Raw genomic sequence first — 22,008 nt, 5'->3', positions numbered from 1 at the left:
CCAGCTAATTTCATTCAGAAGAGAGAAAATATTTTTATAGCACTTTGGTGGTGCATTTGCGAAGAAATCTCATCACAGATGAATTAGGGATTATAGTGCAGATGAGTAAAACAATATATAATATTCATGACCATCAAATTTATTACACAGTTGCCACAGTGTCCCCAGAGATGTACACAGAGCAAAGGCACTGAAAAGATGTCTTAGATCAGTTAAAAGATTTTTAGCTTGCTTGCTTGCTTCAACAAAGCAACTCAGAGATTTTGGGGTGGGGCAAGGCACTATATCTTTAAAAATTAATTCTGAGTACCGAATGTCAGCAAAATAGAAAAATCAGAGCATGTCAGCCAGAAAACTCAATATGATCAATTTCATTTTAAAAAATTGTAAATAATTTTGACCACAATAAGTTTGGATGCTTTCACACAAAAATAATTACTCTGAAAATGTTAACCTTAATAGCAATTACCATGTTCTCAGTTTTAATAACACTCACGCTATTTTTGTCATTAAAGAGACAAATCCAAGCCCTATATGTTCATTAAAGGGGATTTATTAATTAGGTGTTATTTTTGCAGTCTCTTTTCTGTCAGGAACCACAATCTAAATTCCTGGGAAATATAATGATTTCAATGATGTGATCTTTTGGGGAAATCACTGACATTTAAGCTCACAAAGCATTCCCTCTGAAAAACACAAAAGCATTCAGAGAAGCTATCGATAGAGATGTTACAGAGGAGAATGAGTAAGTCGCTTGAAGAAACACCAGCTTTTGAGTAATGGTATGTTTCTTTAAAGAAGTAAAACGTACATCCAATCATTGAATCCAATAAGAATAAAGTGAAGGGAAGTGGAAAGAAATAGATTTTGAAACTAATAGTGATGGGTCTCTAATTAATTCCACATCAAGTGACAGGAAAACAAAAAAGCAGTAAAGGAAGGGTTGAGCTTTGCACAAGGCAGGGAAATCCCCTGAGTGCGGACAAGTTTTTGTGCATAGGCATTGCTGCTTCAATAGGAATATTGTCATACTAGATCAAACTTGAAATAAAAAAAAAAAAGAATGAATGTACAAAATGGATATCCTTGACAAGTATTTTTGAGTTTTCTTTGATTTTGTGTATTTTGTATATTACCTGTGCTCTAATACAGGTGTCCTGGGGGAGGGGGGGAAATCACCTTTCTGTGCTAGATCCCAACCCTATATTTTATATCACTCTTTCCTTCTCCAGAAGTAACTGAAATACCTTCACTGATATTTACCCTCACAACTGAGTCTTGACTAAAAGTCCAGATGGAAGGCATATTGGATGTGTATAAAAGGGATCGTGGTAACTCCAGGACACCCTCTCCCTCACAGAAACAGCAGCAGAATTACATGAATCACACCAAAACACTTACTGAAAAAAATAAATTTCTAGACAAAAGAGCTGAATTTAACATCTATTTCCTAATCAAAGCAGTGAGTGATGTTATAGGTGCCCAGGTTGTATGAGCTCATTTGAAGGAAGGACCAGCCCACCAACAGCACTTTAACAAATAGCCAGGCTACCACAGTAAAGTATCTACAAACACTTTCTGCCCTGAATCAGAGACTGATTCAAACTTCCAATGAGATCACCAGAGTCTCCTAAATTTTCAGCATCTGCTTGACTGAAGAGCTTTCCTTGGTATCTAAGGTACCAGTGACCACGTTCTTGCCTCAGACCTGGCCTATACACTCATCTCCAGAGCCCTCACCTAAGATATCCAAGCTGAGTGAGGCATCTCCCTCCCCTCAAGTCAACACAAATGCTTCAGCTTTGGAACATGGTGGGATTTAATACTACCATTAATAGTATTTCCAGACTAATTATCTGAAGCAGCTCACCTTGGACTCCTTTTTTTTTTTTCACTACTCCCAGGTGGAGGCAGTAATTCTACATAGTGGGGTTTTTTTGGTGGCACAGTTAGCCAAGGAAGCTCCCACCTCCAGGGCTTGTTTGGTGCCCCAGCAATACCATACCCTGGGGCAGCAGGCATGCAGCCCTGTGTGGAGGTCTGCTGGCAACAGTCAGCGGGAAGGAGCCTCCTGGGCTGGCATCTCTCAAAGGCAACGTACCATGCAACCATGTCTTCTGGCACCCCATTTCCCCAGTACTCTTAATGAAGACTTAGAAACCCTTCTTTGGAATTACAGGACCAAAGCCAAACACCCTTCATGAGGTGAAGTCATTTCAGAGTCAGCACTGTTGAGTTCTGTCAGACATGGGTTTAGGCATCTAAAGCCATTTTTTTTTTCTAATGCTTTTCAGTGTCATTTTTTTATGACATAAGCTTTTAGTTAGAGTTTTGGTATGTTTTTGGTTTCTATATACAGCACTATAGAAAACATTTCCTTTACAGAAACTTACTAAACTTTCCTTTTGTATTTATTACAGCACTTGAATTTAAATTGTTTGTGTAGTTCACCATGCACCCTGGCTGAGAGAAGCGTGTTGCTATTCTTTCTATTATATTTACAGTGATATTTTAATTGCATGTATCAGTTTTACTGCTTATGAAAGTGGCTAATCTGACAGTCCCTGGAGCCTTGACACATCGAGAGTAGGAGAGAGATGGTGGTAGTGCAGCCTTCCAAAACTGCACCATTAACACGTTCCAGTTTGACCTACAGGACCAGTCTCTCAAGGGAAAAAATGTTTAATTCTACCTCTTTGGTTATTCACAGCTTGATTTGTTCAATGAGATTTATTACCAAAGGCACCACATATGTTTGGTTTGTTGGGGTTTTTTTCCCCCTTTCGTTCTGAGGATTCTTTACAGGAATAAAGCCAAATGCTGATTCTTCCAAATCCTGAATTCCGAAAATATTTAGCTAAAGACCATTGCTATACAGGTTATCACTGCTTCTGAAGTAAAGAGAAAAAATGGCCTACCTCCATTAAATTAAGAGTAGCAAGTCCATACAAACCACAATATCGTCAATGACGATGAATGTTGATTATTAATCAGTGTGGATTTGCAAAGAATTAGTAACCTGTAAAAAATACTATCCTATTTTAATAATAACAAGAATGAGAATATGCAATAGCCTTCAATTCATTTCTTAAAAACAATTTTTACTTTGAAATCGATGGAAGATTTGCTTGGTAAAGACTGACTAAATATGGAGGACCTTAGGATATGGTTCATTAGGAGTACTATTGTTTAATAAGTGTTATTTCATTTAAAGTCTAATGCAATTGAAATGTTACCTTCACTCTAAGAATCACTTTTTGAAATGTATTATTAAATATGAAAGGGAGAGACAAGGTGTAATTTTCCCTTCCATAATATGACTGAAGATCCCAGAAATAATACCTACAAAAGAGCCTACATGGGAAGATGAATTAGTTATTGTTCAGTCAGGCTCAGGTGGCAAGGCTGAAAACATCTGTAAAGAGCAGCATCACAGAAAGGTGGGTGAACATTTCAGAACTGACAGCATGAAGGAACAGCTGAGGCCCAATTAAAATAAAAGAGGAGTAGGAAAAGGGACATGAAGTTTGGGAAGGTGAAAAGAAAGGGATAGGATGAATGTGGAGCACAGGCTGGAACTAAGACTGAAATGTCAGAAGCATTAACCAAAAACCTCAGCTTGTGAGAAAGTGTGGGTTCAAATTATTAACATGCAAGAAGTAGTTTTGATCAATTCGGCTACCACACTAAGTCCTTCCTACATAAACATCCCTGTAACGTGAATACTAGTCATTTGTTATTAGTGAGAGATTATAAACGCCAAACTACTCGGTTCCAAGGAGAAGTGAGGTTCTGAAGCTGTTTCCAGCATTGAACTGTGAGAGCTCAAGAGATACAAGTCAAGTCTGTGGTAGAAATTTTTGGGGTTGTGATAGTGTATAAACAGGGAAAACTGAGACTATTCAATCAACAATTGTTAGCACTATAAATAATACATTGAATTAATCCCACACCTCAAGCTTCCTCTGATATCCCAGGAAGAACAAAAAGGGATTTTTACTTCTTTTAACACATATTTTATCTCTGGGTCATGGCTGTTTTGCATAGTTTTTCATTTTCCACCAGTGCATGAATGAGTGTCACAGGACATAATACTTACTGGTTTGCCTAGCGACTTTAAATACTTGGAAATGCAGCTGCGATTTTTTTACTTATGTGTGGCTTTAAAGCAACATCATTCGGCATCCAGCAGAAATATTTTCACTCATATGACTTTATTAAATACTCTAAAATAACGCATGGCCTGCTTCCTTGGGTCCGCTGGGGGTTTTTAGAAAGAAATACCTTCCAGGGATCTAAAATACTTACTGTGATGACTCCCTGGTTTCTTCCTGACACATACGACAGTCATAGCTTGGGGCAGGGTGACAGTATAAGTCAAAAGTTTATCAGAAGGTCTTGGGCTGTATGGAATAGAAGTTCCATAAATCCATTCTAGCTTACCATTTATTTCTTTTCTCTCCTGCTCTAGCAGAGGACTAGACTCATTGGTGCAGAGCATTCCAGGCCTCCAGCCTTCTTAGACCAACCTTTCATTAAAACAGGGATTGCAATTCAAGAGGAACCAATACAAGTATTTTATTCAAACAGAAATGTTTTATTAGGAATTAAAAGAAACAAAGTATCTTAACCAACACATGTCTATTCAGTCGTTATAGGAGATTAATAGAGAGTTCCTTAATTAAATGGAAGTTCTTTACAGTGTTTTTTTCTTGTACCATGGAAATAATGAAAGATAAGTGAATTATTTTTGAAACAATATTTCATTTAAGCAGTCAGTCCTTCCTCTGAGATCCCCAAACCAAATTCCTTGAAACTGCTTCATCATGATTCCCTGTCACTAAATGTATTTAGAATGTTAGAGAGAAACTTAATTTTCAGAGCTTGAAGGTCAGGCTTGTAAGGAAAGACTCTTAGACCTAAAAGCTTACTCCAAAAACCAGAAAAGTCAATAAAAAGATTCCTGCTGACTCAGTTAGGCAAAACTCTTAGCGTACATACATACATGAGCTAAAAAGAACAGAGATACATTGTGTTAGAGGGGAGAAGAACCAAAAGGATAACTTCATCATTTATTCCAGCTTTATTATAAGAACATTCCCTGAAAGTAGATTCTGTTAAATCAGGAAGTTGATAGATATCAGTCTATTAAAAATAATTCACATAGTACCACAAAAAACTCCACTGAACTTTTTTTTTTTTTTAATGAATAATCCCACACAAACTAAATGGTCTAAATGAGACCAGACAATCTTTAAACAGATTGTCTGAGATTCAGGTGTTCCAATGACTGACTGCTTCACTGGCAGAAATCATGTCAAAGGGACACTTGATAGCCATTTCTGACTTTTCACAATGGAGTCACATTCATTACAAGTCCAAAGTGATGGGACAAAACTCTGATGAATTCAGTAGAGCAATGTTACCTTCTGGACTAGATTTGTAGACAATACTAGAACTGATTTTGAAATGTGATTTCTATTAAGAAATTTGCTTATAGCTTTCTACATAATTTTTAAATAAATTTGTCCATTTGTACTTCTTAAACTTCTTCAAACTGAAACTACTAAAGTGAAAGGTTTTTCTCTTAAAAGAACTCTTATGTGTTCTGCCTGTGAGAAGCCACTGACTTCGGGCTATTGGAAAAATATTTTTTGGCCCATATTTACATCAGAGCCTGAGGCTATTCCCTTCCTCTGAACTCTGTACCAAAATATGAAATGAAAGCAAATGAGAGCAGAGGAGAAGTGGTGAAAAGAGAAGAGGCAGCATAAACGGGCAGAGAGTGGAAAACAATTCTCCTTATTTGAAATCTGTGCATAAATGTTGGATTACAGAAGAGACCAGTCTTCTGTTTTATTCTATTAATTTTAAATGACTTCTTGCAAGTCACGCTTTCTTACTTCTATTTTTCACAGTGTGAAATGCATCCATAAAGTCTTGTAAAGACTTCTATAAAACAGGCAACAAATCTTCAGCTTCAGGTCTTCAAGAAAATTGAAACACATCCAAGTTCTTAAAATAGCAATGAAAGGTAGAGAGTTTTAACAACTTCTTTTATTCTTCTTGCAGGTAAGAATATACAAAGCTTTGCAAAATTATTCAAAGACCATAAGGTCCTTCAGCACTGGTCACTGCCTCTCTTGAGTAACTGCTAGACACTCAACATACCAGTGATAGTATTGCTTACTGCAATACATTTTATCTAACAGAACAAGGAAGCAATAACAAAAGTGAAAACAGAGGGTATATTACCCAATGCATTAGCATCCACGAACTTACTGATATTTAAAATAGGATCATAGGATAATTCAGCTTGGAAGAGACCTCTGGAGGTCTCAAGTCCAACTTCCTGCTCAAAGCATCTAATCTATGAGATTAGACCAGGTTGTTCAAGGTTTTATCCAGTTTGGTCTTGAAAACCTCCAAGAATGGAGAGAATCCAACGTCTCTGGGCAACTTCTTCCAATGTTTCACTCTCTGCATACGGAAAAAGTTTTTCTTTATATCCAGTCAGAATCTCCCTTGTTTCAATGTATGCGTTGAAACCTTGCCCATCCATAATCTGCTGTCTCTCATCCCCCACCAAACTGTTCAGCTTGCTGTCTGCCAAGACTCTCAGGTCCTTTTCAGCTGCTCCTCAGCCAGTCTCTAGCCTGTATTGGTTCACGGGATTATTTCCTCCTAGATACGGAACTTTACCTTTGCCCTTGATGAATTTCACAAGGTTCCTGATAGCTCATTCTTCCAGCCTGTCTGACTCTCTCAGGATGGCAGTCCTGCCCTTTAGAATACAGAATACGATCACTGGCAGCAACTACAGAAGGAATATACCCACTATTTATCATGCAAGTGCTATCCAAAATATATGAAAGTCCTTCAACAGACAAAAAAAATGGATGACACATGGTGCTGATGATCCGTTTATTCTGTGGAATGCTCGTTCATGGCTCACAAAGGGACAAACATTGCTCCATTTGTCTTTGACTTCATTGGAAGAGGATTTGCAAAACTTTTGCCTCCTGCCTTTCTAGTTGAAGAGTCTGGTAATGTTCTGGAAGCATACACGGCATGTTCAGTAACTACTTGGGGAATTGTAGCAATCCCTTATTGAACACAATGTCAAAGACAATCCTTCACATACTGTAAGAGAGACAGCATACTTTCATCCAAAACAGATATGTCTTACATGACATGAAGTTTTCCTCTTTTCAAATACCCATTTTCTATGACAAAAAGTCAGGAGCTAAGGAGACAAACACAGGAGTAAAATTATGCATCCCCTTGAATATTTTTTGCATTGAAAAAATGAAATGCTTCTTTGTAAACTAATAAGAACTTTCTAAAATACCTGTAATACACTGGTCGACACAAGCTGCTAGTCATAGACAACAACATCCTGGCATGGCAAGTTCTATGATGTTGCCAGTAATGAATCATTAAAAAGAAATGAAGACATGCCTTTTTTTTTAACATAGAGAAAGATTTCATTTTTAAGCTTGATGGGGCTATTTTTCATAAAAAGCAGTCAGAGAAACAAGGGTTTTTTTCTAAAAAGGATGAAAAATCCACTGATGGTGTTCATTTCATTCCATTTGGTGCCATCTCAGATGGATGGGGAGACTCATGATAAAACACAAACCCCACCATTAACAAAGAAGAGAAATCTCAGGTGGGGGACAAGCGCAGCAGAGCCTGTCCTCGTGATATGACAAATAGAGATGATTGATTTGGGAAATACTTGTGTATGGCCACATGTAGTCCGAATGAAGGGCAAACTTGCATCCCAAGACTCTTTGAAAGATAAGCTTTTAGTTCAGTTCTTCACTGATGCATAATTTCAGCACACACAATTGCATAATTTTTACAATTACAGTAGTGCTTGCATCAGCCAGTGGCTGCCAAAGGATGATCAATAGTCAAAACACAGGGGTGGGTGCACCCATGTCAATAGATACTCAATCTTTGCAGAGCAGAACAGGGTCAGAAGCTTAAGTAATTAGTCATTCTGCCTGCCACAAGCTCTATTAAGCCTCCATTTAATACCTGGAGGCAGTGAAACATCAACAGGGGTTATAAAAAAATCATGGATCACAGCACAGTTCTCTTGGGGAAAAAAGAAAGTCAATCTCACTTGCATTGCTCTGATAACTGATTACTGTATTTCTTAACAGTAGGTTTAGATAAATATTTGTTCTCGTATCCTCTCTCCTTCCCTTAAAGAATCTTAACTGATTAGCAAGTTGCAGAAAAAGCAGTCTCCAATACATCTTCCTACTTCTTAAACACATTTCTTTTTGCTCCAGGTGTAAAATTATACCGCACAGCTTTACACATTTTTTGCATGTCCTAGAGACTAATCTTTGTTGCTTAGAAATAGAACCAGGCAAGGCTTTTTTATTAATACTACAGACCACAGTGGAACGTCAAGGATTTGTAATATGGTTTCTCCTAAAAGGTGCAAGTAGTCACAGTATGGTTCAATGAGGTTTTATGATTTACATTATCCTCACCCTATGCTCACTCTTATGTTAAAATGCCTTAGATTTCACAAATCTACTGGTTTTTCAGAAATTCCTTCTCCCCTTTCCAGTTCAGAGCTGTTTAATTAAATCTTTAAAAGCTATCCTCGAAGAGCAGGACAACTAGGATATTTGTCCTTTGACTCCAGAAAAGGCGGGTGTTTCCTTACCTCTCCACTAAAGCTGCACAACCAGGCAAAAGTCCTGGCTTCTACAACATGGTTCTCTATGCTAAAGCAGGCCAGAAAACAATGTGAGAGTCGAGAGTACTTTGGGGAAGTAAGAAAGGTACCCATACAGATTCAGTGACACTGGACACCCTGTCAAATAGCTGTGCAAGGGATACACCTGCATTCCTAACTCACAAAAGTTGCTACGAGAAAGATGATCCTATATGTTGCCTATGGGAGGACATTGCAGAGATCTGGCCACCAGGTCAGCTTCTAGAAATTGCACTGTAAATTAAAGCATCAAAATTATAGAATGAAAGAGTATTTTTGATCTTTGTTATAAGGGCTCACAAATCACGCGAGATACAAGAATAAGAAGTGGAAAAAGTCTGGCAAAATGGTTGCATCATGGTTTCCCTGAGACTTTTGTGATACACCTAACACATCTGTATCTGTTAATTAAAGCATCTTACCAAAAGAGAATTGTTTAAAGCAGTACACAGACCCTTTGATCTTACCAGTTTCCAAACACCCACAAAAACCACAGGGGAAAAAAAAACAATATCCTTCACTGTCTGGTGAACTAGTTTCAGGTATTTCTATACAATCACAGTTGTTGGGGAACTTTCAAAGATCCATCACTTGTGAATAGCTTAAATAGGGCTCCAATCTGCACCTGCTCAGGAGCAACCCCACAGCAGACTACCCAAGTCAGAAGGACGTTTCTCTTTCCAGATATTAAAGCCACTGTTGCTGCAGATGGTACTACACTGTATGCCCATCTTCCCTAGCCACCCTTGAGTTATCACACATTCAAAAAATCTAGTACTCACATACAGATGACAAGGCAAAGATGGGTAACTGCACTGACGTTCACAAGTTAACATCTGAAACTATTCCATTATTATGAATAATCATAACACTTTTCTTACATTGCATTTGCATAGAGTATTTATTGTTGTCTTCCTCTCCTCTTTTTTTTTCTTACTAAACTGATAAAAAGGGGATAGAGAATGAGCTCTAGAGAGCTATAATTTGCTGAGAAGCCATCTCAGATTTTTTTCCCCACAGAGCAAAAAAAGATTTAAGTTTAGTTAATTTAACTTTTTCATGAGAATATCAGACTTTGAAGACATGATTTTTTATTTTACTCTACTGGGAGAAGAGGCAAGAGAATGTGAAAAGAATCATTATCACTGACTTTCCATTTCTTCATAAAATTTCAGAATAATAGTCAGCAAGATATTGCAACACCAATTTATTTCTCTTGCTTTTTTCTTCTGTGGATTAAAAGAGAGAGAACATAAGAAAAATGATATGATACCCCTACTCTATTGAGAAAATAAAGACAATTCCACAAGAATGATCAGGTAAGCCTGAATACTAAACCAGTCCAACCAAACCAAACCAATCAAATCTGAAATTCTATTTTCATTTTATGTCTTGGCTTCTAACAGTAAAGATTTGACCCTTTTTATTTTTTTTATAGTCCTATTATATAGTTACGGTCCCATTATACAAGTGCACGTTTGAAAAAAATGGACTTCTTTCTCTCATAGTCCAGTCTTTACTCTCAGAATTTGACCATGGGAAATATAATGTCAATCTTTTGACAACATAATCATTCCTCTGCTACTTGATGGTGGTGTCAGAAACACAGCTTTATGATTCTGACAACAGATTTGTCTATTTGTCTACATAAAATGAGGTCATAGAGACAGCCTTTATGAATTGTCCTTAGCATTCCATATACACAAAAATTTATGTTTATTAACCAAGAGGGTGGGATGAGGTTCAGGAATTAGCATGAAAGACCTGTAGACCAGTCTTTCAGAAATGCAGACATCCAATTCCTACAATTAGATCCTCAAAAAACTTGTGAATTCCTGTACAAAGTTTTAAATCATCTAATGACAGCCTACATACTACAATATGTCTAGGGGTAGTACTGGTTTATTATATACCTGCTTAAAATTCAACAGCTATGCCTTCTGCAGACCTCTGCCTTTAAAGGTGGTTTATTATTAACCAGATCAGTTTCCAGTGGAAAGCCTGGCTCTATGAAGGGTTTTGCCAAACCAAGTGACAGACTAAATTCTGATGCCAGGCAGAAGTGAGCTGTAGGCATGAGAAGTGAAGCCCTTCAGCCAGAATCATCACATCACATGAAACCAGCTTCACAGAGCAAAGTTCACATGAAAACTTTGCCTCAAACAATTCAGCCCAGGCTTTGGTGACAACCATTTCATACTTCTATACAAACACGTGTATCTCTTTACAGGGAGATTTAAGAACAAAAGCTCCAGAGAGTGGCAAAACTAAGTTATAGAATCATAGAATGGTTTGGGTTGGAAGGGACCTTAAAGATCATCTGGTTCCAAACCCTCTGCCTTAGGCAGGGATACCTTCCACTAGACCAGGTTGCTCAAAGCCCCATCCAGCCTGGTCTTGAACACTTCCAGGGAGGGGGCATCCACAGCTTCTCTGGGCAATCTGTGCCAGTGCCTCACCACCCTCACAGTCAAGAATTTCTTCCTAAGATCTAATCCAAATCTAGCCTCTTTCAGTTTAAAACCATTACCCCCTTGTCCTATCACTAGACTCCCTGATAAAGAGTCCCTCCCCATCTTTCCTGTAGGCCCCCTTTAGGTACTGTAAGGCTGCTATAAGGTCTCCCCAGAGCCTTCTCTTCTCCCGGGTGAACAATCCCAACTCTCTCAGCCTGTCCTCATAGGGGAGGTGCTCCAGCCCACTGATCATCTTCATGGCCCTCCTCTGGACTCACTCCAACATGTCCATGGCCTTCTTATGCTAGGGGCCCGAACACAGTACTCCAGGTGAGGTCTCACCAGAACGGAGTAGAGGGGCAGAACCACCTCTCTTGACCTGCTAGCCACACTTCTTTTGATGCAGCCCAGGATACAGTTAGCTTTCTGGGCTGTGAGCGCACATTGCCAGCTCATATTCAGTTTTTCATCCACCAATATCCCCAAGTCCTTCTCCACAGGGCTGCTCTCAATCCCTGCATCCCCCAGCCTGTATCCATGTTTGGGATTGCCCCAACCCATGTGCAGGACCTTGCACTTGGCCTTGTTGAACTTCATGAGGTTCACACGGGCCCACCTCTCTGGCCTGTCAAGGTCCCTCTGGATCTTGACAGTATCAACCACGCCACTCAGCTTGCTGTCATATGCAAACTTGCTGAGGGTGCGCTCAATTCCACTGTCCATGTCCCTGACAAAGATGTTAAATAATACTGGTCCCAAAACGGACCCCTGAGGGACCCCACCTCGTCACTGGTCTGCACCCGGACATCGAGATGTTGACCGTAACTCTTTGAGTGCAAGCATCTAGACAATTCCTTATCCACCAAGTGGTCCACCCATCAAATCCATGTTTCTCCATTTTAGAGGAAAGGATGTTGTGCGGGACAGTATCAAATGCTTTGCACATTTGCACACAGGACCGATAGCAACAGTTATTCAAGGAATAGCATAATAAGAATTATTCAATCTGAATTAGTAGTATAAGTATAGGAATGACTTTTCTAATGGAAGAGGCCACAGCACAGTCTAAGTTCAGCTTATCCTTGTTTAAGAATTGGGTGTTCCAGGATGTGGAAATACACATGCACCATCACAGAGTGCTTAGAAACTCACATGAGGGGCTTCAGTTCACTAGTGCTCTACAATGCAACCAGGAGACGTCCGTCTCTCTTATGATAGAGATGAAATTTAAAAACATAGGTGAAAACTGTGATAAATGCAAAAGTGCTGCTAACAGTTTATGGAAAGTCATTTTCAAAAGTACCCACGAGGCTAAGGAACTCCAGAGGCTGAGGAAAGAGCCTATGCTTGAGCAATTTGCCCAACATCACATGGAGTTCTCAGCAGCTTTGATAGGTGAACCCAGATCTCCCAAGACCCCTTTGCTGGTGTTTTAATGACAAGAACATCCCTTCTCTCCATTACTGCTTCAGGCTATCATTTCTTCTACTTGGGTTACCACACATTTTGAGCAAGGTTATGTCTCTAGATTTCACTAGATTAGTTGGCACCACATCGTGTCTTACAAATACTGTATATGTAAAGATATGAAAATAGAGAATGTAGCTAATAATGTTGAATATTCCCCCTTTCCTTTCCCTCCCATACAGGCATCCTTTCATTTCCATACTGACCTGATGCATTTATCCACAGGTCCATCAGTTCCTATGCAATTTTAAGACACACTTCATTATTCATTTGATTCCCTTGACTGCCCTCTTGAAAACTATGTTGTTAGTATTTGAGTATTAATTCCATTTCCAAGAGTTCTACCTCTGTTTTCTTCCCTCTTGTGTCTACTTGGGCAGATCATTAATTAACAAATGACTACAGATAACAGGTTTACATTTAAGTACTTAGTGGTGCAGATGCCTGAATCTATTCATTAAGAAAGCCTACTTTTTCATTCACTGAGTATGCACAAAATAGACCAGTATTGATTTTATTGCTTTTAATTTATTTCCATTCATTCTGAAGAAGTATGAGGCATCTGGTTAGACAGCAGGCATATGGAACAATGGTGCGTTTACAAGGGCCACAATATACTTTTTAATTTTAAATTCATAATTTCACAAGTAGTAAATAAAGTTTTAAGCAAGACAGAAGATACTTTATCAGGAGGAACACTCGAAGTGTCTACCACTGGAATACCATCAATTGTAGCTCTCCTACTGCTCACACAATGAGCAGAATCAGGCCCTATATCTCAGAAGTAGGCCAGCCAAGTCAAAACCTTATTTGTGTCTTAGTACATTTCATTTTACAAAGTCCCTGAACAGCATCTTCTCTCAAAATATCAGTTATTCACAACTTCAAAGGAAGTGAAATACTGAAAGTTTCAGATTATTGATATCATTTCACTGGCAATGACAGGAGCAGCAAAGCTGAAAAGAAAGCTGGAATATTCAATGCCAATGCAAAAAAAAGAAAAAAACCAAAAAAAAACTAGGGCATGTTTGGAACTCTGTGTGAACAATTCCAAGGCAGCAAACTCTTATATCAGTTAGGGGTTACGGAAGAAACTGATTAGATATTCAAACTGCAGAGTGGATACTGAAAAATAGAATAATTAATACTTCATTTTCTCTTTACTAAATGCAGTCATGGCTTGCCAATCTTAATTTCAAGCCCAAATGATTTTAGAACCATAAAAAGGGAGTCTGTAATGTGTTTGATTGTTTATACTTTAACAGTTAAATGTTTTTTATTATTATTTTCAACAGATTACTTTAAATTATTTTGCTGATATTTTGGCAAGGGTGAAGAAATATTTGGAATAAAAAACTGTCCCAGCAAAGAAGGGTCAATTCCATTCCTCATATTATATGTAAACAAATTGCCATAGGTAAAACCTTTGGGGTTTTTTTGTGACAGTGGAACCAATGGATTAGTAACACGTCATACTAAAAATAGTCAAAACATAGTGAGCAGTAATCCAGAGACTGTAGAAATTGTCTTTGGTATTTTACTGCTTAAACCAGCTTTCACGCAGATGCTGGGTTGCGACTAGTGCTGCATAGTGATGTACAGGTCCTAAAGTAGCTTTAAATCCTCCAGGCTCCCAGGTCAATAGGCAGCATACAGTACTGTCCTGCATTCAGAGGCCCCAGTTCAGCTCGAGGTTGCAAGACACAAGGATGTCCTGGCCACATCTTCTTGGCTGTGAACACAGCCCCTGCACTGACAGATAGGATGGGTGAGGAGGGTCAGAAAGCAAGCGTCCAAGGCCACCCCACAGTGATTACCAAAGCACAGTAAGCAGAGGCAATCAGGAGACCTCCAGCAAAAACATAGCTTTGATCCTAAGCAACATGCAAAAATAAGTGTGCCAAGGGACCATGTGGTCCAAATTTTTCAGAGAATGTGGAAACACTGTAATGTCTACACAGAAATGTGTTTTTCCTTTGCCCTTGGTTTACCGTTTTGGTTCATTACATTTCAAGTTTCACATGCTGCACCCATACAAAAAGTCTGGGGTTTTTTTTAGTATCAATCAAATGCTGCTTTATCATTCATATAGGGTATAATCTGTTTAAAAAAAAAAAAAAATTACAAAGCAGAACGGTGTTAAGCTGTCTGTCTTCTCCTGAGCATGAGGAGACAGTTGTTCTCTATGAAAAAGTTAAAAGAAATTCTCCATCTTTTTTTTTTCTCTCCAAAACACTGTTTTCATAAATCTCTCTTTACAATAGCATTTTTCTAACAACTGAATTGAAACACATACACAAAGGTAGTATCGCTGCTTGACAGACTTTTTTCTTTTCCCTGAAACACAAACATAAATATATGTGGGATTTACTACAGTAATATATGGAACACTTAATTTTACCACTGCTTTCATCATATCTTCCTGGGCACAACAGTATAAGAAGGAAACGGATGTAGCTCCAGGACACAGAAGAATAATTTTATTTATCAAATCTTCATGTCACCTTGACTCATGTGAAACTTTCACTGACATGAGAAATTCTGCTTAACCAGGCTACATAAAGGCCAAGGACAGGTTTCAATATTTTTTCTTGGATGAAAGATATTACCTCTAAGGGGGCACCCTATAATTCAAGTTGATTTACAAAATAGCCAAATTCTGCTGCATACTTCACAGACAAATGTGAGACATGGCCCCTGATCCACACAGCTTGCAATCTTACTAAAGACAATATGAATGAAGATAAATGTCCCAAAACCTTATGAAGGGAGAGAAACTGTAATTACAGATGTAAGAGTTTGCTATATGAATGACTTAAAGCTGCTGATTTCCACCCCCTTGCCAAACAGTAGCTATGCACAGCATAACATTTAAAATGGTGCTTTTTTCCTTTACTTTTTCTTTCCTTTTTCTTTTTTTTTTTTTTTTTTTAAAAAAGCTTTATGGAAATTTGCTTGCTGATAGTGAGAAGGATTTGTGCTTTTGTGCCAGCAATCTTCAACAAAATTGTCTGCTAAGTGTGAGCTTTTAACAAATTTTAATAAGGACTCATGTAATCAATGATATCTTGACTAATGTGACTGTAAGAAGCTCCATTTCATGAAAAAAAGATCTGGGTCAAGTTGACATTTCATTTTCTACTCAGTGACACTACTCTTTTTTTAAAACATCACTACCCAGACAGTTCCTGCTTATCATTCTGCTTCAGATGCTCATAATGATTAGCTACAAACCCAAAAAAAAGAAAAATCTTACAACTCCAGGAAGGGCTCTGTGTCCTAGACACTGTTCTTAATGAGCAATCATGACACAAAAGTTCTACTAGAAATATAATAAACATGTCACTAATGGGAAAAAAGTCTTTATTTCCTTTGATTTTTTTTTTTCTTCCAGAAGATGAAAGTGATCTGACACTGTACTTATATTTTAAGAATGCTTTCCATTAAAGAGACCTGACACGTTAGGGGCAGATTTCCAAGAAGGGTATAAGGGCCCAAAACCCACTCTGGGTGTTAAAAGCCATCATTCAGGAAACATGACTTTTGAAAATCTACTGTCTCTTTCCCTTTTAAAGCCCCAGTATTATCAGTGCTTCAGCCACAGAGTAGTACCTAGTACTTAGTAATTCCTCAGGCCCCATGGGATGCACAGCTTAGACTTTTCTAGACTTTGGGCACAATTTGACTGTAGAGTACCATGGTTCAGATCACATATAATCCCACACAAAGCACCTGAGAAAGACATGCCTCCTTGCACATCCAGAAACCTAAGGATTCAAGTCTTCAGCTGGCACATAGAAGGCCAATGTACTAATTCCTTTTTCTAAGTCTGAACTTAAGCCTGTGCTTAATTATGAGTCTATGTGGTCTAGCTATGAAGCTGTTCTGTTTTGTAAGAAACAGCTACTCAGGGAGCAATAGAGAAAGCAAAAGGAGAGTTCTGCAGACCAGTTGTTAGGGCATTCACCAGAGAGACCCAAGCCCTAATCCCTATTCTGATGAATATTTAAGGATCTTCTCTCTCTTGTTGAGGCTTGTCTGCTTTGTATAAAATCCTTAAATATTCATTTGAACTGGGATGAGTATCCAAGTATCTTGAGTGCCCTTATCACCAACTGCAGAACTATTATCTCTTCAGGCCAGGGAGTAGCTGACTGTTTACCCAAAGCAGAATATCCCCGACAAGAGGGCTGAATGACCCTGCTCCTAGAGCTCTAATGGCCCAAAAGCTACAACAGTTTAAGAAACCAGATGCTTAATTCCTCTGTTACAAACTAGCTAAAAATGTTAATTGTGGTATCCTACAACAGAAGTGAATATTCTAGTTAGATATAAGAAAGGTATTTTCTCTTTTCAATTTTTTTCAAGAAAGGACTATCTTGATCTAAGTGTTATCAACATCAAGAAAAAGACATATGACCATTAATATGGGGGAAATGGCACTTATTTCACTTTTAACTTTATTCAAAGACAGGAGGCCCCAAGTCACATCGTGTCTCAGCCTTTTGTCACAGTTCCCTAAGTCTATTCTCACACATGCTGCCAATAATTCTGCCTGCTGGAAATGCAATTGTCTAGGCAATAACACCCGTTCATGCTTGACCAACCTGATAACCTTCTACTGCAACGTCTGGCTTGGTAGATAAAGGGAGAGCAGTGGATGTTGTCTACCTCACCTTCAAGTAAGTCTTCTGACACTGTCTCCCATTACATCCTCACACAGAAGCTGATGAAGTGCAGGCTGGATAAGCCCATACTGAGTGAGGTGGATTGAAAACTGGCTGAATGGCTGGGCCCAGAGGGTGGTGATCAGTGGCATCAATTCTAGTTGGAGGCCAGCAGCTAGCAGTGTACCCCAGGGGTCAATACTGGGTCTGATCCTGTTGAACATCTTCATTTAATGATTTGGATGATGAGGCAGACTATACCCTCAGAAGATTTGCTGATGATACAAAACTGGAAGGAGTGGCTGGTACACCAGAGGGTTGTGCCACCATTCAGAGGGACCTCAACAGGCTGGAGAAATGGGCTGATAGGTACCTCATGAAATTCAACAAGGAGCAGTGCAAAGTCCTGCACCTGGGGAGGACCAGCCCATGCACCCAGATATGCTGGGGGCCACTCAGTTGCAAAGCAGCTTTGCAGAAAATGACCTGGGGTTCCTGGTGGACACCAAGTTGAACAGGAGCCAGCAATGTGCCCTTGTGGCAGAGAAGGCTAAGAGTATCCTGGGCTGCATTAGGAGGAGTGTTGCCAGCAGGCGGAGGGGGGTGATCCTTCCTATCTACTCAGCACTGGTGAGGCCACACCTGAAGTACTGGGTCCAGTTCTGGGCTCCCCAGTACAAAAGAAAGATGGAGCTACTGGGAGTTGGACTCATGATCCTTATGAGTCTCTTCCAACTTGAGATATTCTATAATTCTGTGATACTGGACAGGGTCCAGCAAAGACCTGCAAAGATGATGAAGCGACTGAAGCATATCTCCTACAAGGAAAGGTTGAGAGAGCTAGGACTGTTCAGCCTGGAGAAGAGAAGGCTTAGGAGGGATCTCATCAATGTGTACAAATACCCAAAGGGAGACTGCAAAGAACACTGATCCAGGCTCTTTTCAGTGGTGCCCAGTGACAGGACCAGAGGCAATGAGCACAACCTGAAACACAGGAGGTCCCATCTGAACATCCGGAAACACTTTTTTTTTACTGTGAGGATGACTGAGCACTGGCACAGGTTACCTAGGGAGGCTGTGAAATCTCCCTCCTTGGAGATACTCAAAAACCATCCGGACACAGTCCTGGGCAATCAGCTCTAGGTGGCCCTGTTTGAGCAGGAGGGTTGGACCAGATGACCTCCAGAGGTCCCTTCCAGTCTCAATCATTCTCTTGGTTAGATACTATATACTGATCATTATTGTGATGCTCCAGGGTGCACTGGACTTCTTATCATTACAATGGCCTAAATCCCACAGCAAATGCCATTTCAGGGATTTCTAGCACACTCGAGTGCCATGTACAGCATCTCATTCTGAGATGTTGGGATGTCTGAATTGTTTATATGAATTTATAAGAAGTTCAGTGTTCTACCTACATTCTACCTGAATGAGAAATCTTGCTGGGGTTCAAAGCCTTCTGTGTTCTTTTCATTTTTATTTATGAGTTTCCATTGTACTTACATACCTGGGAACCAAAGTTACAATTGACAAGGAAACATCTATTCTTTTAGCCCTGCCACTTTGCTAGCTGAGAAGCCACTACTGTGACTAGGGAATGCAAGGTCTTGTGAGTATCTAGCTCAGTGTCAATGACCACCTGTGACAATCTGACCAAGAGTACCCGAAAGAAAAATACCCCTTAAAATGTATGAAAAGGGCATGAATTCCTATCTGTCTTGGAAGTTCATTTCTCCCAAATTCAGAAAAAGCAACAAATCACTACATTTGCCGTTACCGTTAAAAGAATTAAAAGTTTCTATAAATGTAGCTTTATCTGCTGGGCAACCTTAAATGCAGACATGTCTGCCTGTACTGACTCTAATTAAAACATCTAAGAGAGCACTTCTGTTTCCCTCAGCAAATCATGTATTCACCAAGGTGGTCTCACACGGTGAGATGCAGAAGACTGGTCTCTCTACAGAGAACTGCAGAGGGAGGGACTTGAACAGCTTGGTTCTTAAAGAGCAATAAATAATTAACATGATGGGTGAAGTATATCCACCTGGAAGTATAATTCTTAAAAATGAAAGGTTTGGGCGAACAGAAATATGGAAGAGTCGCTGAACGGTGCTTGCCAGAGGAGATTCAAATCCAAATTCAAGCTGACTCTAAAGATCAAAATAATCAGTCTTTATCTGCATGAAGTAATGTCCTTATTCCATCAGCCCTAATGAAACAAACAGGACATCTTGGATGGTGAGGTCATGGCCAGGCTGGAAGCAAGTACACTCTGCTTACAAATACTCAAAATCGTTATTCCACCATCTATACTAACTTCACACTCTCTTCTGTGTATATGCACTGCTGAAGAGATTGTATGTACACTCTCTAATCCTTCTGCGTTTGGTTATCTGTGTCAAAGTCACAAAAGGAATTATAAGGCTATATTTAACCTGTCTCCTTCCTAGCTAGGCTTGACTTGAGGCTTCAGCAACAAGAACCAACTGTGATGCATTTCTATCGCCTTGTGGGGAAATCTTGAGTCTGAGATAGGGCACATCCTTCTGCAGTTTCCCAGACTGGAGAACAGGTCAGCTCTGAGAACAGAGCCAGAGTAGGAGGCCAAGAGTAAGTGTGGTGGATCGTTAGGTACAGTGGGAGCACTCCAGTTCTGTGCATACAGGACGCTTCAGTACAGTCTGATTAGGTCTACAGCAAGGGGACTCCTATTCCAGTGAGCCTAAATCACAGCAAGGAAGAGAAGTAAGAAAACAGAGGATCTAAAGCAGACTCTCTGCCAGTGAGGAAGAGGGAAATAGAAGGAGAACAACCTGCAATGAAGTTTTATATCCTCAGATTTGCAGATTTTAAATCACAAAAAAAGAGACAGAATAGTTTAAAAGGCTCCTAAAACTTATTTGGTGTTGAGCAGAGAATGTTTTTACCAAGACAGGTATTGCAGATGCAGCTGTAAGTTTGCTTTCTAAGTGTATTCTCCCTGGATAGGAAATGTTCCTTTGGCAAGAGGTGAAGTGAGGAGTAGAGGGGAATCTGACAAACTTAATGTGACAGCACTGGTGAGATCCAATCCTGCCCAATGAGGCTGCTGTCACTGAGACGTTTTTAAGATCACCTGGATAGCTCCAGCCCACACTTGGGCAAAATAATTTCGCTGTCAGTTCCATGCCGCATGTCTTTCAGCACGGGACAACATTTCTCTGTGATTTCCTATCTTGGCAGAAGTTTCAAGTAATGATTCATTCAAGCCTACAATATGCTCTATTTAGTCCTTACATTTCAGTGCTGCAGGGAATACCACCCAGGTCATGGAAATGTCAAGAGGAGCAGTCGAGGACTGGGAAATACAAGAACCACATCAAAGCCAATTTTTGTGGATACCTTAAGCTGTTACTGCTCAGGCAGCAAGAAGTTCCAGGCAGAAGCTGCAGCCATGTTGAAAAGTCCATGTGAAAGTACATGAGGAGTACAATTTGGGATCCTAACAACCTGCAGAAATGCCTTTCTTTCCTTTCTTTTCTATCTTTTTCTTAAGCAAAAAGGGAATCACCTGCCAGGTAGAGGTTTGCAGGTCTTCATATTTCCATTTATAATTCAGTGCTCGTTATTACATATTGACTGCTTAAGGAGGAATTTTAACCCTGTTAAATAGTTCACTGCCCCATTAAATTGGCAGTGAGCCACAAATATAAAGGCTTTACAATTTTTTTGTCCTATAGCAAATATGAATAAAGAAATAAATTAAAATCTATCCCTCTCTAATTTGTCACTTGTAACCAAAAGACCAAAAAAGAGAAATTTATTAGGGCAAATACTATATGTAGAATGAATTAATACTAAAATCATTGGCCTTGTCTAAGAAATTGAATCATGGAAGCTGTACCTACATTTGCAAAAGCAACTGTAATAAATGATTTAAAATTAAATGCACCTGATCCAGGGGAAAATTAATTTATCCTTAATAGAAAAAACCCAAATGTTTCATTGTAATTCTAGGCAAGGTAAAGAATGAATACTCCTGAAGCTGAAGTAATTATGAATCATTTGCCACGATGTTTAAATGAGAACTGTAATGGACTTTAAGAAAAGAAAGAAATTGACTGAGACTTTGTTTCATTAGTAAAATGCATCTAAGATTTATGCACTAGAAAGAAATACATTTATCTGAAACAGGATTGTTTTTCTGTGAAACAAATAAGAACATTTAAAAGCTTTTCAAAAAAGCAACAGCGAGGAGTCTATCCCTACCTGTTCCTCATTACCATCATGAAAGTAAAAGTATAATGAGCTCAGTCAGGGATAAGGAGCCCATTGTCCCAAAAACTGGACTAGTGTTTCATACAGACATCCCTTTACACATAGTTCAGCACCTCAGACCATATATCAAGATCAAATTCAGCAAAGCACTGGAACCCAGCTTAATTTTGAATATGCACACCAGTATCTCCAAGTTCAGCAGAGCACAAGCCTAATTCCACTTTGTGTCATTCTGTTTCTTCAATTCCAGCCTAAGTCCATTTTGTCTTCTACACCTTCACAGAGAATTTATGTGCTTATTTATGACCTATATAAAGATCTCAAAGAAATTCTTCCTTTCAGGTTCAAAGATACATATTTACATTTTTAAAAACAGACTTAGCTATTTAAGAGCTCAAGCCATTTGCACTAAAGCATA

Source organism: Platalea leucorodia, assembly GCF_965183815.1.
Source record: "Platalea leucorodia genome assembly, chromosome: 7".
NCBI classification, from domain to species: Eukaryota; Metazoa; Chordata; class Aves; order Pelecaniformes; family Threskiornithidae; genus Platalea; species Platalea leucorodia.
Note: the sequence above shows the minus strand (reverse complement) of the source record.